Below are 13,395 nucleotides of genomic sequence, written 5' to 3'. Positions count from 1 at the left end.
CCACCCCAGGTAACTCAAACTAGCAATAAAAACAGATAAAAAAAACAGATAAAAGAACACCTTACAGGTCCTTTAAGGAAATCAGTCAATTGAAATAAAGAAATGTGGCCCTGATCTATGGATTTCACATCACTGAGCAGGGGTACAGCCATATGCCTGGGAGGGTAGGCAACAACATCTCCTCCCCGCTGATCCTCAACACTGGGGCCCCACAAGGGTGCGTTCTGAGCCCTCTCCTGTACTCCCTGTTCACCCACGACTGCGTGGCCACGCACGCCTCCAACTCAATCATCAAGTTTGCGGACGACACAACAGTGGTAGGCTTGATTACCAACAACGACGAGACGGCCTACATGGAGGAGGTGAGGGCCCTCGGAGTGTGGTGTCAGGAAAATAACCTCACACTCAACGTCAACAAAACTAAGGAGATGATTGTGGACTTCAGGAAACAGCAGAGGGAACACCCCCATCCACATCGATGGAACAGTAGTGGAGAGGGTAGCAAGTTTTAAGTTCCTCGGCATACACATCACAGACAAACTGAATTGGTCCACTCACACAGACAGCATCGTGAGGAAGGCGCAGCAGCGCCTCTTCAACCTCAGGAGGCTGAAGAAATTTGGCTTGTCACCAAAAGCACTCACAAACTTCTACAGATGCACAATCGAGAGCATCCTGGCGGGCTGTATCACCGCCTGGTATGGCAACTGCACCGCCCTCAACCGTAAGGCTCTCCAGAGGGTAGTGAGGTCTGCACAACGCATCACCGGGGCAAACTACCTGCCCTCCAGGACACCTACACCACCCGATGCTACAGGAAGGCCATAAAGATCATCAAGGACATCAACCACCCGAGCCACTGCCTGTTCACCCCGCTGCCATCCAGAAGGCGAGGTCAGTACAGGTGCATCAAAGCTGGGACCGAGAGACTGAAAAACAGCTTCTATCTCAAGGCCATCAGACTGTTAAACAGCCACCACTAACATTGAGTGGCTACTGCCAACACACTGTCAATGACACTGACTCTACTCCAGCCACTTTAATCATGGGAATTGATGGGAAATGATGTAAATATATCACTAGCCACTTTAAACAATGCTACCTTATATAATGTTACTTACCCTACATTGTTCATCTCATATGCATACGTTGATACTGTACTCTATATCATCGACTGCATCCTTATGTAATACATGTATCACTAGCCACTTTAACTATGCCACTTGGTTTACATACTTATCTCATATGTATATACTGTACTCGATATCATCTACTGTATCTTGCCTATGCTGCTCTGTACCATCACTCATTCATATATCCTTATGTACATATTCTTTATCCCCTTACACTGTGTATGACAGTAGTTTTTTTTGGAATTGTTAGTTAGATTACTTGCTCGTTATTACTGCATTGTCGGAACTAGAAGCACAAGCATTTCGCTACACTCGCATTAACATCTGCTAACCATGTGTATGTGACAAATAAAATTTGATTTGATTTGATTTGGGGGCATAGGTCCACCTACTGAGGAGCCAGGCCCAGCCAATTAGAATGAGTTTTTCCCCACAAAAGGGCTTTATTACAGACAGAAATACTGCTCTCTAAAACAACGTTGGAGGCATCTAATGGTAGAGAAATTAACATTCAATTATTTGCTCTGGTGGACATTCCTGCAGTCAGCGTGCCAATTGCACGCTCCCTCAAATCTTGAGACATCTGTGGCATTGTGTTGTGAGACAAAACTGTACATTTTAAAGTGGCCTTTTACTGTCCCCAGCACAAGGTGTCCTTGTGTAATGATCATGTTGCATAATCAGCTTCTTGGTATGCCACACCTGTCAGGTGAATGGATTATCTTGGCAAAGGAGAAATGCTCACTAACAGGAATATAAACACATTTGTGCACAACATTTGAGAGAAATAAGCTTTTTGTGCGTATTGAACATTTCTGGGATTTTTTATTTCTGCTCATGAAACATGGGACCAACACTTTACATGTTGCGTTTATATTTTTGTTCAGTATATATTTATGTATATTATTTGTTGTGTTGTTTCCTGTTTGGACCACAGGAAGAGAAGCCACTGCCTGGCAGCAGCTAATAGAGGATCCTAATAAATACTAAAATACTAAGTAATACTGAATAAAAATAAATTATATTTTTCTCCTGAATTGAAAGCGTTATTTTTGGGACAAATCAAACATAACGCATCACTGAGTACTCATATTACATGCGCGCACACACAAACACACGTGCCACCTTTGGCTTGCCTCACACGTTAGCCAAGAAGATGGTGCTTGCCTCATTATCCTGGGCCCCCTCCAGGGTTCTCCACTTGGGGTTTCCTATCAGAACAGGGGGGTGGAGTACTGCTGGGAAAGCCTTAGAGAGAGCCCCTGTACTAGATGGGGGTCTGATAGATGCAATGCTCCACATACAGTCAGACCACAGCCAAGTTGACTCTGAGCCAGGATGGGGGTCTTGGGGAAACTCCAACTGAATACGTGGACTGTCAGGTTCTGTCTGTCAGGATACAGTGTGCAGTATTAGTTTGGAGCTAGTGTACAGAACCACCGTCCAGTAACTTACAGATGCAGGGTACAACAAGTAAAGTCATTACCAAAAGGGCACACAATGGTTGAATCAACGTTGTTTCCACGTCACTTCAATTAAACTACATTAAACCAACATGGAATAGACGTTGAGTTTACATCTGTGCCCAGTGGGGACCTCTGTGTCGAAACATTACTCAGTAACACTGCAGGTGAATTCAGCAGCGTGTGGGTATGTACCAGTTAAAAGTTTGGACACACCTACTCATTCAAAGGTTTTTCTTTCTTTTTTTAAACAATTTTCTACAACGTAGAATAATAGTGAAGACATCAAAACTATGATATAACACATATGGAATCATGGAGTAACCAAAAAAGTGTTAAAAATATCTAAATATATTTTAGATTTAGATTCTTCAAAGAAACCACCCTTTACCTTGATGACAGCTTTGCACACTCTTGGCATTCTCTCAACCAGCTTCATGAGGAATGCTTTTCCAACAGTCTTGAAGGAGTTTCCACATATGTTGAGGACTTGTTGGCTGCTTTTCCTTCACTCTGCAGTCCAACTCATCCCAAACCATCTCAATTGGGTGGAGGTCGGGGGATTGTGGAGGCCAGGTCATCTAATGCAGCACTCCATCACTCTCCTTCTTGGTCAAATAGCCCTTAGACAGTCTGGAGATGTGTTTTGGGTCATTGTCCTGTTGAAAAACAAATGATAGTCCCACTAAGCGCAAACCAGATGGGATGGCATATCGCTTCCAAATTCTGTGGTAGCCATGCTGGTTAAGTGTGACTTGGCCTTTCACCAAATAGGGCTATCTTGTGTATACAACCCTACCTTGCCACAACACAACTGATTGGCTCAAATGCATTAAGAAGGAAAGAAATTCCACAAATGAACTTTTAACAAGGCACACCTGTTCATTGAAATGCATTCCAGGTGACTACCTCATGAAGCTGGTTGAGAGAATGCCAAGAGTGTGCCAAGCTAACATCAAGGCAAAAGGTGGCTACTTTAAAGAATATAAAATATAAAATATATTTTGATTTGTTGTTTTTTTACTACATGATGTGTTATTTCATAGTTTTGATGTATTCACTATTATTATACAATGTAGAAAATAGTACAAAATAAAGAAATACCCTTGAATGAGTAGGTACTGTATATTTTTTTCATGAATGCACAGTATTATGTCTTATGCTATGAAAGGCCTTTAAACTTCTCTCCCTACATTGCCACATAAAAATCGGCCCTTCTGTTGGAAATCAATGTAATTTGTTGTTTTACACAACACTTGCTAGTTAGATACAATATCACTTCAAACAGGACTTCCATACTGTAAATCATGTGGGTTTGGTTGAGCGGACTCCTGCTCCACAGCAGCCTGTGGTGAGAGGGTGTGTTGGTCAAACCTGAAATGGTTTAATGTGTGTATGTGTATTCACCTCATTCCTCTTTGATGAGGTCAGTGTGGAAAGTGACACCAAAGAAGCAAAGCAAAAACACTTTTTTCGCTCCATAAATATTAGACGTAGCAACTGGCAACACTTTTTCTCCTGTTTCCTTACAGAGAGCGTGTTGTGGTTCTATGTTCTATGTTGTTCTTGTTGCTCAAACTGGATGGATTTGTTTGGAGAGTGGATGTGAGCAAGATAGCAATGATTAAATTTCACAATCCAAAAGCCTTCCTAGAGTGTTTAACTTTAACATTCTCCTCTGGGTTGTTTCTAAGCCGTGTTCAGGTCGAAAGACCAGCTCAACTTATTCATAAAATGTTTATTTTGTTCGTACAGATAACTACAAAGAAATACATTTGGAGATAAATGAACAATACATTCTTCTTTTCAAGAACAACCCTGAAATAATATTGTTTTGATAAATAAAGTTTATTCAATTCAATCACAAGAAATTGGAGAAAAAAGATGACTAGATAAACGAACTCAACACAGAGACAATTGATTTATTCCAGTTGAATGTCTCTGGCTCAAGAACACTAAAGCTCACAATGACAACACAGATATCTCTATTGTCTATAGCAAAACGCGTGCACACACACACACACACACACACACACACACACACACACACACACACACACACACACACACACACACACACACACACACACACACACACACACACACACACACATACATACATACACAGACACACTCTCCATCTCTCTCTCTATGAGAAATATCCACACACACCATTTTTTCCATTTGATTAAAGAGTTCAGTCTCCTCTTCTTTGCACTACATCCAGTTCCTGTGATCTTTGGCAGTAGCATGTATTTCTTGAAAAAACACAGATGTGTTTGGGCTGACCTATGTGGCAATCCTAGTGATAGCTGATGATGAACAGAGTCTGAGTCTGCGTCCCACCCTATAACCTACAGTACAGTAAGTTCCAAAATGATTGGCACCCTTGATAAAGATGAGCAAAAAAAACTATAAAAGAAATAATACAAATACTGGGCTATACTACATGGTAATATTTTTGACAATTACATTCTTTTATACTAATACAATTGCTCAGAGACAGAGATTTTGTTTAACAAACAGTATATTTCTCTCTCAAAATGATACCTTTCAATACACCCACCTTCATATCAAACAGAAAACAAATTGATTTGTCACAATCAAATCAAAGATTATTTGTCACGTGCACCGGATACAACAACTGTAGTAGACTTTACAGTGAAATGCTTACTTACAGGCTCTAACCAATAGTGCAAAAAAAGGTGTTAGGTGAACAATAGGTAAGTAAAGAAATAAACAATAGGTAAGTAAAGAAATAAAACAACAGTAAAAAGACAGACTATATACAGTAGCGAGGCTACATACAGACACCGGTTAGTCACCGGCTGATTTTTTTAAACCTTTATTTAACTAGGCAAGTCAGTTAAGAACAAATTCTTATTTACAATGACGGCCTAGGGGCAGAACGACAGATTTGCACCTTGTCAGCTCAGGGGTTTGAACTTGCAACCTTGCGGTTACTATTCCAACGCTCTAACCACTAGGCTACCCTGCCGCCTCAGGGTAGTATGTACATGTAGATATGGTTAAAGTGACTATGCATATATGATGAACAGAGAGTAGCAGCAACGTAAAAGAGCGTAAAAGAGGGGTTGGGGAGTGGTAGGTGGGACACAGTGCAGATAGCCCGGTTAGCCAATGTGCGGGAGCACTGGTTGGTCGGCCCAATTGATGTAGTATGTACATGAATGTATAGTTAAAGTGACTATACATATATGATAAACAGAGAGTAGCAGCAGCATACAAAGGAGGGGTTGGGGGGCACACACAATACAAATAGTCCGGGTAGCCATTCGTCTAGGTAGGAAAGGGCAGTGTGGAGTGCAATAGAGATTGCATCATCTGTGGATCTGTTTGGGCGATATGCAAATTGGAGTGGGTCTAGGGTTTCTGGCATAATGGTGTTGATGTGACCCATTACCAACATTTCAAAGCACTTCATGGCTACGGATGTGAGTGCTACGGGTCTGTAGTAATTTAGGCAGGTTGCCTTTGTGTTCTTGGGCACAAAGGTATTACAGACTTAATCAGGGACATGTTGAAAATGTCAGTGAAGAAATCTGCCAGTTGGTCAGAACATGCCCAGAGCACACGTCCTGGTACTCCGTCTGGCCCTGTTTAAAGATTTTACTCACGTCGGCTACAGAGAGCTGTTCCGGTCATCCGGAGCTCTCATGCATGCCTCAGTGTTGCTTGCCTCAGAGCGAGCATAGAAGTGATTTAGCTCGTCTGGTAGGCTCGTGTAACTGGGCAGCTTGCGGCTGTGCTTCCCTTTGTAGTCTGTAATAGTTTGCAAACCCTGCCACATATAAGACGAGAGTCAGAGCTGGTGTAGTATGATTCAATCTTAGCCCTGTATTGACGGTTTGCCTGTTTGATGGTTTTGTTGTAGGGCATAGCAGGACTTTTTTGTAAGCTTCCGGGTTAGAGTCCCGCACCTTGAAAGCGGCAGCTCTACCCTTTAGCTCAGTGCGAATGTTGCCTGAAATACATGGCTTCTGGTAGGGGTATGTACGTACAGTCACTGTGGGGACGACGTCCTCAATAATACTCATGGATAAAGCCAGTGACTGATGTGGTGTATTCGTCAATGTCATCGGAAAGATCCCGGAACATGTTCCAGTCTGTGATAGCAAAACAGTCCTGTAGTTTAGCATCTGCTTCATCTGACCAATTTTTTATAGACTGAGTCACTGGTGCTTCCTGCTTTAATTTTTGCTTGTAAGCAGGAATCAGGAGGATAGAGTTGTGGTTGGATTTACCAAATGGAGGGCGAGAGAGAGCTTTGTACGCGTCTCTGTATGTGGAGTACAGGTGATCTAGAATTTTTCCCCCTCTGGTTGCACATTTAACATGTTGATGGAAATTTGGTAGAACTGATTTAAGTTCCCCTGCATTAAAGTCTCCGGCCACTAGGAGCGGCGCCTCTGGGTGAGTGGTTTCCTGTTTGCTTATTTCCTTATACAGCTGACTGAGTGCGGTCTTAGTGCCAGCATCTGTCTGTGGTGGTTAAACAGCCACGAAAAGTATAGCTGAAAACTCTCTAGGCAAGTAGTGTGGCCTGCAATTTATTACAATATACTCTACTTCAGGCGAAATCTAGAGACTTCCTTAGATTTCATGCACCAGCTGTTGTTTACAAATATGCACAGACTGCCTCCCATCGTCTTTTTATTATTATATTTTTTTTTAAGGGGTGGATCAGCTTAATATTGCGGAAAGAATGTTGCTTCCAATGTAATTGACTGCATCATTTCCAATCCCCCATATTTTTTTGGTAAATATATACATCCATACACGCATGCATACATATACACATACAGTGGGGAGAACAAGTATTTGATACACTGCAGATTTCAGGTTTTCCTACTTACACAGCATGTAGAGGTCTGTCATTTTTATCATAGTTACACTTCAACTGTGAGACGGAATCTAAAACAAAAATCAAGAAAATCACATTGTATGATTTTTGAGTAATTAATTGGCATTTTATTGCATGACATAAGTATTTGATCACCTACCAACCAGTAAGAATTCCAGCTCTCACAGACCTGTTAGTTTTTCTTTAAGAAGCCCTCCTGTTCTCCACTCATTACCTGTATTAACTGCACCTGTTTGAACTCGTTACCTGTATAAAAGACACCTGTCCACACACTCAATCAAACAGACTCCAACCTCTCCACAATGGCCAAGACCAGAGAGCTGTGTAAGGACATCAGGGATAAAATTGTAGACCTGCACAAGGCTGGGGATGGGCTACAGGACAATAGGCAAGCAGCTTGGTGAGAAGGCAACAACTGTTGGAGCAATTATTAGAAAATGGAAGAAGTTCAAGATGATGGTCAATCACCCTCGGTCTGGGGCTCCATGCAAGATCTCACCTCGTGGGGCATCAATGATCATGAGGAAGGTGAGGGATCAGCCCAGAACTACACGGCAGGACCTGGTCAATGACCTGAAGAGAGCTGGGACCACAGTCTCAAAGAAAACCATTAGTAACACACTACGCCGTCATGGATTAACTTCTTGGATATAGGGGGCGCTCTTTTAATTTATGGATAAAAAAACGTGCCCGTTTTAAGCGCAATATTTTGTCACGAAAAGATGCTCAACTATGCATATAATTGACAGCTTTGGAAAGAAAACACTCTGACGTTTCCAAAACTGCAAATATATTATCTATGAGTGCCACAGAACTCATGCTACAGGCGAAACCAAGATGAAACTTCAAACAGGAAATGAGCAGAATTTTTGAGGCTGTGAGTGCGCCAGGAATGAGCCTGCCCTTTCTGTCGTTTCCCCAAGTTGTCTGCAGCATTGTGACGTATTTGTAGGCATATCATTGGAAGATTGGCCATAAGAGACTGCATTTACCAGGGGTCCGCCCGGTGTCCTTTGTCTAAATTGGTGCGTAATCTTCAACTGGAGGCATTTTCCCATGAGATTCAAAGGAGAACGCACACTTCCACGAACGATATATCATCGAAGAGATATGTGAAAAACACCTTGAGGATTGATTCTAAACAACGCTTACCATGTTTCAGTCGATATTATGGAGTTAATTTGGAAAAAAGTTCAGCGTTTTGATGACTGAATTTTTTTTTTTTTTTTTGGTAGCCAAACGTGACGCACCAAACGGAGCGATTTCTCCTAAACAAATAATCTTTCAGGAAAAACTGAACATTTGCTATCTAACAGAGTCTCCTCATTGAAAACATCTGAAGTTCTTCAAAGGTAAATGATTTTATTTGAATGCTTTTCTGGTTTTTGTGAAAATGTTGCCTGCTGATGCTAACGCTAAATGCTAAGCTAGCTATCAATACTGTTACACAAATGCTTGTTTTGCTATGGTTGAAAAGCATATTTTGAAAATCTGAGATGACAGTGTTGTTAACAAAAGGCTAAGCTTGAGAGCTAGCATATTAATTTTATTTCATTTGCGATTTTCATGAATAGTTAACGTTGTGTTATGCTAATGAGCTGCGGGGATAATTACACTCCTGGATACAGGTTTTTTTCGTAGCTAAACGTGATGAACCAAACAGGGCGATTTGTCCTAAACAAATAATCTTTTTGGAAAAACTGAACATTTGCTATCTAACTGAGAGTCTCCTCATTGAAAACATCTGAAGTTCTTCAAAAGGTAAATGATTTTATTTGAATGCTTTTCTGGTTTTTGTGAAAATGTTGCCTGCTGATGCTAACGCTAAATGCTGAACTAGCTATCAATACTGTTACACAAATGCTTGTTTTGCTATGGTTGAAAAGTATATTTTGAAAATCTGAGATGACAGTGTTGTTAACAAAAGGCTAAGCTTGAGAGCTAGCATATTTATTTAATTTCATTTGCGATTTTCATGAATAGTTAACGTTGCGTTATGGTAATGAGCTTGAGGCTGTATTCACGATCCCGGATCCGGGATGGCTAGAATCAAGAGGTTAAACCAGTTGAGGTCACCGCATGTGTGGGAGGTAGGACAAGAGGGTTCGCTGAGGTATATTGAGCAGTGCCGGAGGCTCTACAGTGAAATAAGACAATAATCACTAACCAAAACAGCAATGGACAAGGCATTGACATTAGGGAAAGGCATGCGTAGCCGAGTGATTTTAGGTTCAGACAGCTAGTGGGCCGGGGATAGCAGGCTAGCAGAAGTGCCTTAGAGGGACGTTGCGACGGAAGAAGTCTGTTGAGGAGAGACTGACTCCATCACTTCTTTTATATAAGATACAATGTGTTGAAAATCCCAAATTGTTTGCAAAGTAAACTTACACACAACTCTAACACAAACACTTACCCCACCAGACATGCCACCAGGTGTCTGTTCACAGTCCCCAAATCCAGAACAAATTCAAGAAAGCATACAGTATTATATAGAGACAATATTGCATGGCACTCCGTTCCATCTCATATTGCTCAAGTGAACAGTGAACCTGGTTTTAAAAAACAGATAAAGCAAAACCTCACGGCACAACGCCTCTCCCCTATTTGACTTAGATAGCCTACATATCAATACATACACACAAACTATGTGAGCCTTTTGTAAAATTGTTTAATTAAATTATGTCCATGAGCTCTTCTTGTGGATGAATGTTCTGTATTATGTCATGTTTCATGTTTTGTGTGGACCCCAGGAAGAGTAGCTGATGCTTTTGCAACAGCTAATGGGGATCCTAATTAAATACCAAATGCCAAAAGGAAATTCTACTCTTGACCACTGCCGCATGCCTTTTTGACAGTTTAAGGCCCTCTCCCATCCTTCTTTCGGAAAACCCAACCATGACTTCATCTTGCATCTTCCTGCCTACAAACAAAGATTCCAGAGGGAAGTTCCGGTGATCAGATCTGTACAGCGTTGGTCCGATCAATCAGAATTCCCGCTCCAAGACTGTTTTGATCACGTGGACTGGAATATATTCCAGGTTGCCTCTGGAGATAACGTCAATGAACATGCCGACTCAGTTTCCGGATTCATAAAAAAATGCATAGATGACGTGATACCGATAGTATCTTTCAAAACGCACCTGAATCAAAAAACATAGATTGATGGCAGCCTTGTAGGAAAACTGAAAGAGAGAGATTCTGATTATAAACATGGCAAGGTGACGGGGGACAATAGTTTGGTTAAACAGTACAAATATGACTTGATCAAGAGGGTGAAACACAAGTACAGAGACAAAGTCGAGGAGCCATTCAGCGGCCAGACACAAGGCATACAGTATGTTGCAGGGGCTCCTAACAATCATGGATTACAAAAAGAAAGACAGCCACATCGCAGTCACCAACGCCACCCTACCTGAAGAGCTAAACAACTTTTCACAAGAGGACAATGACACAATGATTGTGAGCTGCCGAGGAGAGCCCCCGATGACAACATGGGCTACAAACTCTGTCTCCACTGAGGACGTATGTAAGTCATTCAAACGTGTTAACCCTCGCAGAGCTTCTGACCCAGATGGCATCTCTAGCCGTGCCCTCAGAGCATGTGCAGATCATTTTAAATCTCTCCCTAGCTCAGGCCTTTATACCCACCTGTTTCAAGATGTCCACTATCATCCCTGTGCCCAAGAAAGGGAGAGTAACTTAATTAAATGACTACCGACCAGTAGCACTCACTTCCGTCATCATGAAGTGCTTTGAGAGGCTACTTAAAGACCATATCACCTGCTCCCTCCCCGAAACACACGACCCTCTCCAATTCGCCTACCACCCTGACAGATCCATGGACGACGCAATCGCCATTGCACTACACACTGCCCTTCCCCACCTGGACAAAATAAATGCATCTGTGAGGATGCTGTTCATTGACTACAGCTCTGTCTTCAATTACATAATGCCCTATAAGCTCATTACAAAGCTCATGGCCCTGGGTCTGAACTCCTCTCTACGTAAATGGGTCCTGGACTTCCTTCCTGGGCCATCCCCAGGTGGTGAAGGTAGGCAACATTAACTCCTCGACACTGACACAGGGTCACCACAAGCTTGCGTCCTTAGTCCACTCCTGTTTTCTCTGTATACCCACGACTGTGCCTCACACAGTTCCAACTCCATCATCACGTTCGCTGATGACCCGACAGCTGATGACCCGACAAGTTCGCCTGATCACCAACAACGTCGAGACAGACTACAGGGAGGAGGTAGGCACTCTGATGGCGTGTTGCCAGCTAAAAAACCTCTCCCTCAATGTTAGAACAACAAAGGAGTTGATTATGGACTTCAGGAGTAACCAGGCTGGACACGCCCCCATACTCATCAATAGGGCCGCTGTGAAGATGGTCAATAATGTCAAATTCCTCAGCGTACATATCTCAGAGAAGCTGAAATGGTCTAACCACATGGACACCGTATTGAAGAAAGCACAACAATGACTCTTCAACCTCAGGATGCTGAAGAAAGTTGGCCTGTCCCCGAGGGACCTTAAAGTGTTCTACAGGACCAGCATAGAGAGCACACTGTCGGGCTGCATCACAGCCAGGTACGGCAACTCCGCCTCCACGGACCGCAAGGCTCTTCAGAGGGTGATTGGGTGTACCATTGGGTGCACACTGCCTGCCCTACAGGACACCTCCAACACCAGTTGTCGCAGGAAGGCCAAGAAGATCATAAGGGACCCCAGCCACCCAAGCCCTGCCCTGTTCTCCCCACTTCAATCACTTAGATGCGGGCAGTACGAGAGCATCATGGCAAAAACTGAAAGACTGGCCAATTTCTTCTACCCTCAGACCGTCAGGCTGCTGAATAGCCACTACTAGTCAGCTACCTGCTCCCCCCTCCCCCAAGCTACTTTTTTCCTGCTGCTCCCCACCCCCTCATTATTGTATTTCACTAGTCCTGCACGTTGGCGCTCGAAGCCTAAAATTGTCACTGTACCCTGTCATTACACCTGCAACCTGTACATGTGACTATTAAACAATCTGAACCTACATTCTTCCAACAACTGTACACCCTGCTACATATCAGAGAATCTACTCACACATACACAAATAACACCATGACCCTTATTCAGACCCTGAGAAGAGTGAGTCATGTCAACTGACACCAGCTCCCTGACACAGCTAGAGGCAGGATACAGGAGACCCCCTGGTGGATATAGAGAAATAGGTTCAACAAGTGGCTTGAATGTAAACTGCCTCAGGAAAGGTTTACATTACTGTAGAGCCCTTGGTGAGGAGTTTAAAGTGAATGTCCATCAGTAGATGGGTAGTATAGGGAGTGTGTGTGGGTGTTTATTTTATATTTAAATATTTTAGTCATTTAGCAGACGCTCTTATCCAGATTGACTTACAGGAGCAAATAGGATTAAGTACGTTGCTCAAAGACACATCGGCAGATTGTTCACCTATTCAGCTCTGTGTGTCTGTGTGTGTGTGTGTGTGTGTGTGTGTGACACCTGTACAAGCCAGCCAGGTGTATGAAACAGTTAAGTCTAGAGAATCAGAGAAGAGCTATTAAGTTCTCAGGCTATTAAGAAATAGATGGAAAAAAATAAAAATAAATAAATGGAAGGATGTTCTGGCAGCTGCAAGGTATTGTGCAAATGTTGAATTTGGGAAAAAGTATATGCACCAAGGCAAAGACAGCCTTTAGATAGTCTTTTTGAGAGTGACCTAAAGAAGATCCTTCTGTTTGCCAGTAAATGGCATGCTGTGTTAAATACTAGTTAGATAATTTTCCTATCCAGATGCTGCTGTCCTGTTGCAGACATACTTCTTCCTTTTTTAGACTTATTTTGCCCCCCTTACTAAATTGCTGTGGAAAACCCTTTTCTTTTTTTATAAACCAATTCTCTATATCTCCT

The sequence above is a fragment of the Oncorhynchus tshawytscha genome, linkage group LG25 (genome assembly GCF_018296145.1).
Source record: "Oncorhynchus tshawytscha isolate Ot180627B linkage group LG25, Otsh_v2.0, whole genome shotgun sequence".
Taxonomy (NCBI): Eukaryota; Metazoa; Chordata; class Actinopteri; order Salmoniformes; family Salmonidae; genus Oncorhynchus; species Oncorhynchus tshawytscha.
This window is presented reverse-complemented; position numbering follows the sequence as displayed.